Source organism: Garra rufa, chromosome 22 (genome assembly GCF_049309525.1).
Source record: "Garra rufa chromosome 22, GarRuf1.0, whole genome shotgun sequence".
Lineage (NCBI taxonomy): Eukaryota > Metazoa > Chordata > Actinopteri > Cypriniformes > Cyprinidae > Garra > Garra rufa.
The window spans coordinates 35,334,759-35,340,545 of record NC_133382.1 but is presented as its reverse complement, the minus strand read 5'-3'; the positions used below and the strand labels follow the sequence as shown (position 1 = coordinate 35,340,545).

At 31.8% G+C, this 5,787-nt stretch overlaps 1 long non-coding RNA gene across 1 annotated transcript; it reads right to left on the bottom strand.

Moving 5' to 3' along the window:
• Positions 1–1,541: 1,541 nt before the first annotated feature.
• Positions 1,542–5,174, bottom strand: LOC141297969 (uncharacterized). The gene is made up of 2 exons (XR_012341498.1): positions 4,838–5,174; positions 1,542–3,157 (listed from the first exon to the last, which is right to left on the bottom strand). It is a non-coding gene; the product is annotated as an uncharacterized lncRNA (long non-coding RNA).
• Positions 5,175–5,787: the final 613 nt, after the last annotated feature.

Here is a 5,787-nt window from a genome sequence, read left to right as displayed (position 1 = left end):
TTTGTAAATGCACCGTTTAACTTATTTTAAATGATTAAAACCAGGGATATTTTATATTCAATTAAGAGTTAAGAATTAATTTCTTGAGGAAAACATGTCAGGATTTCTATCCATATATTGGACTTCTATGGTGTCCGTGAGTTTGAACTTCGAAAATGCAGTTTAAATGCAGCTTCAAAGGGCTCTAATCAATCCCAGCTGAGAAAGAAGTCTTATCTAGTGAAACGATGGGTTATTAATTTAAAAAAAAAAAATAAATAAAAAGTACAATTTATACACTTTTTAACCTCAAACGCTCATTGTGTCTAGCTCTGGGTGTACTCTGTGTATTCCGGTTTAAGACAGTTAGAGTATGTCGAAAAAAACTCCCATCTCATTTTCTCCTCCAACTTCAAAATGGTCCTACATCGCTGTTTTACCTTTTATTGTAAAGGGCATTTGACTTTCTTTGCACGTTCACTTTGTAAACACTTCTGCAGCGATGTAGGATGATTTTGAAGTTGGAGGAGAAAATGAGATGGGAGTTTTTTGACATACCCTAACTGAACTGGAGCTGCATTTAGCTGGATTTAAACTGCATTTTAGAAGTCCAATAAGTCCATATATGGAGAAAATGTTTCCCTCAAAAAAAAAAATCTGAAGACAGACCATCTTGGATGACAAGGGGGTGAGTAATCTAATCCTTTATGCTCTTAGCAATATCTGTAGGACATTCAATTTCTTGTAAAGTTTATATTTTTAAGAAATATGAATTTTTCTGTAAAAAAAAGCATGCCAATGCTGTCATATTTTATCTCAAATATTCCTTTAAAGCTGCCTTGCAAGACTTTGTAATGCAGGTATTGCTTGTTGGAAGTTTAAAAAAAAATTGTCATTAGCATTCATGGTGCTCAGTATCAAGAGCAGTCACATTTGTCAAACAGGGCTTTTGTCACAGCATCATTTTCTTAGGAAAGTCAAATTGAGTATTAAGTCAACAGACTAAAACATCTGCAAACAATTGACAGGCCTAGTATCTACATGACACAAGTGACATCCCATTACCTAGACATCTTGGTCATTTTAAACTATTAAACAAATATTTTCAAGAAATTCAGAGATTTTTAGAGACTACCAGTCAAAAGTTTTTGAACAGTAAGGTTTTTCCTGTTTTTTTTTTTTTTTAAAAGAAGCCTCTTCTGCTCACTAAGCCTGCATTTTTTTTATCCAAAGTATAACAGTAAAATTTCGAAATATTTGTACTATTTAAAATAACTGTTTTTTTATTTAAATATATTTTAAAACGTAATTTATTTCTGATTTCAAAGCTGAATTTTCAGCATCATTACTCAACTCACACAATCCTTCAGAAATCATTCTAATATTCTGATTTGCTGATCAAAAACACCCGAGTAGAACAGCATTTATCTGAAATAGAAATCTTTTGTAACATTATATGTCTTTATCATCATTTTTGATCAATTTAAAGCATCCTTACTCAATAAAAGTTTTCATTTCTGAAAAATTCAGTCACTTATTCACACAATAAAAAGACAATGCAGTAGTTCACATATAACCTGGGCTTTATTGTCTGATTCATGTTTGAATTGTCACATCTTTTTTTTTCTCTCTCAATTATTCAATAATATTTTTCTTTTTAATATTTTCAATATTTTTTCATTTTTTGCCTCCCTCCAGATCAGACTAGAAAACCCCTGGAGGAGGATGATTCAGTTCAGTCAGTGGACTGGGCATCGGAGATCCAAACACCGGACAAGTTTGTACCGCAGGACCGCGGTCTTGAGCCGGAGCATCCTCTTCACAGAAGAGACTGAGCAGGACATTCCCAAAGGAAGGCACAACCTTTAACTTGTGGTTTTCGTTTTTTTGTTTTTAAATCAGGCCTTGAAGTAGTCCAGAGTCTGCTGGATTAATGCGTTTAGAAAAGGCGGCCAAGGAGATGACGTTCAAATTTGGCATCCACCCGTTTTCTCCTTCTTGATCTCAAAAGATGTCATTAAACCGGAACGGGCGCTTGTCGGCCGTCGCGCGTGACGTTTAGCAACAAAGAATGAAGTCTTCCGTTAACGAAGCGCAAAAGACGCTTCACCACAAGAACTGAACAAAAACTAAACAAAGATAGAAATGCAAAACAAGATACAAAAATAACTATAATATAAAAACTGGGACAGTTTCCATCATATGAAAAAAGGAACTGAATTATACAAAAAGCAGCAATAAATCAACTAAAAAAAAAAAAAAAAAACGAAACAATAGTGCTTAGTTGAATCGGAAGCATCAGAAGCTCCCAAAGTGAAGACTTCATCCCTTGTTTGTCTTTTTGGGATGATAAAAATGGAAGATTCCTATGACAACCCTTTAAATTTGCCCTCCCATTAACCCCTGAACCTAAAGGGCGACTTGTCCCAGAAGAGGAGGGGAAAATGAATTAAATAAAATGAACAAAACTGGAGGAAAACAAATGCATGATAGCATTAAAGGGGAAATTTAGGAATCGGCAGCTACCTAAAGACTTACAACACCACAGGAAACAACTGAGGGACACAGTGTACGGAATAAAAGAAAGTAACGAACATAAACTAAAATAATTGTAAACACAGCACAATAAATAGGTAGAACAGCAGGTTTCCTCACCATGCACATGACTATTCACACACACACACACACACACACACACACACACGCTGACCTCACACACTCGCCCTCGCTCGCTTTTTACTCTTTTTTGATTCCCCAAGTGCAAAACATCAACTCAACAGTTTTGTATTCAAGTAGCGTATATACAAGGGTGGTGGTGGGCTTTTACAAATATGTAGTTTCTGTACATCGAATATTAGCCATATTCATAATTTACACATCACTTTTCTTAACAGAAACAAAATATATATTTTTTTAAAAAGAATGAAAAGGGGGCGAAAGTAAAGAGAAACAAGAGATGAAATTTTCTGTCACGTTCAGACAGTCGCTGTGGAAACCCGCTGTCCTTTTGCTTCCCCGAACCCGATTGGTGCACAGCACCAGAAGACTGGACTGGGCGGAAATAAAAGAAAGAAAGAAAAAAGAAGGACGCCCTGACAGCGGTCACTACGTCACCTCCATGGCCACTGTGTTCTCTGCTATACTGTTGAGGGACTGCTTTTCCTGCTCGTGGTTCTCCCTGTGGACGAACAGGAAAGGGATTAATAACCTGATAAACAATTCAATAAAAAGTGACTAATGTACTTGCGCAACTCATGCAACGTGTCCAACATTGTGCATGCAATCATGAGAGAGCAGAAAAGCAACCACAAGGTTTAAACACCTTTCTTCAATTAGCAGATTTATCATTTTTAATGCATTATTTTTTACTTCAAATTTAAAGACCAAAATGTGACACTTTGATGTGGGTGCTGAAGTAAATTTTAACGCTTTAAGTGTTTTTGAAGACTTGGATATTGTTGTAACAAACATTCGCTAATTAAACATTTGCAAAATTAAAATACTCTACAGCTAGTATTTGCTCAATAGAAAGAAAGAAAACAAAAAATAAATACAAATACAGTAAAAAATTACTTCTCTACTATAAAAAAAATACTCGATTGTCATTGCTTATAAATATAGTAAATATGTATTTAAATAGGTAAAAAAAGCTTGTCAGTTTGCTACATAGTAAAACTAGCAAAACGCTGGACTGTTACTGCTATAACAATTATAGAAACAAAATATTTGCAAAAAAACAATAAAAACTGATTGACTGCTTACTAAAAAAAAAACTTGTTTGTCACTTAAATATAGTAAAATATTTGAAAAAAAAAAAAATTGCAATAAAAAAGACAAACAAAATGATTTTCACTGTTAAGTATAGAAAATATTCACAAATATAATATTTAATAAAAATACTGGACTATTACTGTTTGCCAAATATAATAATTTTTCTTAAATATTTGCATTACCATTATAACAAATATTAAATAATAATAATAATAAAATAAATAAAACCTTTCTTGTCTCTTAAATATAGTAGAATACTTGCAATCAAATGCCATTTTGTTATAAATATTTGCCCAAAAAAAAAAAAAAAAAAAAAAATGAATTGAAAAAAATTTTTTTTTTTTTTTTTTTTTACGGTTTCTAAATATTGAAACTATTTGCGAATAAAACACTTGGAAAAAATACTGGACTATTACGGTTTGCCAAATATGATAAAATACCATTATAACAAATATATACATAGAAAATATTTGCAAACAAATGCTGTATTGTTATATTTGCAAAAAAAAAAAAAAAACTGTTGCTGTTATAAAATGAATTGCAACAAAATATTAGCCAAAAAATGACTGATTGATAGTTACTGTTTGCTAAATATAAAAATGTAAACTAAATACTTATACTAAATATTTTTAAAAATACTGGATTATAAAGGTTTGTCTAATATAAAATATTTGCATTACCATCATAACAAATAAAAAAAACAAAACAAAGATAGACTCTAGATTGCTAGATTGACACTGCTTACTGAATAGAGTAAAAAAAAAAAAGCTAGATTGTCTTAAATATAGGATTTTTTTTGCAATCAAATGCTGTATTGTTATAAATATTTGCCAAAAGAAAATGCTGGACTGTTACTAGTTGATAAATGAGTAGTAAATGATTTGCAAACAAAATATTTGCCAAAAAAAAAAAAAAAAATTATTAAAAATCACTGTTTGCCAAATATAATAAAAATATGTCCAAAAAAAATATTTTCGCTACTTAAAAAAAAAACAAAAAAAAAACATGCTGGATTGTTTTCTAAATATAGTAAAATATTTGTTAGAAAAAAATAAAAACACATGGACAAATGCATATTATTGTTTACCCAGTGTTGACTTTGGGGAGCTGACAGTTGCTGGCGGCGGCGAGCTTCAAGGCAGCGGGTGGCACGTTGCTGAGACTTCTGGGAAGGTGACGGGCATTGAGACTAGCGATGGAGGGCGCAGTGACGCTGAGACGTAGGTTGTTGCCGATCAGGACCTGAGAGGTGGAGTTGGCTGTGTTGTTACTGTGGTTACCTATAGGGTTGTGGACCGTGTGGGCGGAGCTTGTGTTAGAGTTACTAGTGGAGGACAGGAAGGTGGGCGGGGCAGCAGTCGGTGTGGTTTGGCTAGTGAGGACCGAAGCAGAGGATGTGGTGGAGATACTCAATCCCTTGTAAACTCCTGTAAAACAAACGATAATTAGTTTAAAGCAATATTATTAGAGTAAGCAAATGCAAAAGATTGAACTAAATACAAAAAAAAAAGTAAAATATTTGCAATCAAATGCTGTATTGCTATAAATATTTGCAAAAAAAAAAAAAGCTGGATTGTTACTGTTATAAAAAAAATGATTTTCAAACATAGTATGACAAAAAGAAGAATTAATTTTCACTGTTTACTAAATACAGAAAATATTTGCAAATAAAAAATGGTCAAAAAGCTTTGAAAAAATAGTGGACTATACGGTTTGTCAAATATAATAAAAATATCTCCAAACTAAATCTGTGCATTAATAACATACTTAGTATTTTAGTATTTATATTGTTATAAATATTTGCAAAAAAAAATAAAAATAAAAAATCTAGACTGTTGTAAAAAATGATTTGCAAACAAAATATTTGCCAAAAATATACGCAAACTAAATATTTTTAAAAATATTTAATTACTCTTTGCAAAATATAATAAAAATACTTCCAAACAAATATTTGCATTACTAATATAACAAATATTTTGAAAAGCAAAGATTCTTCATTGACACGGCTTACTAAATATAAATATATATATATATATA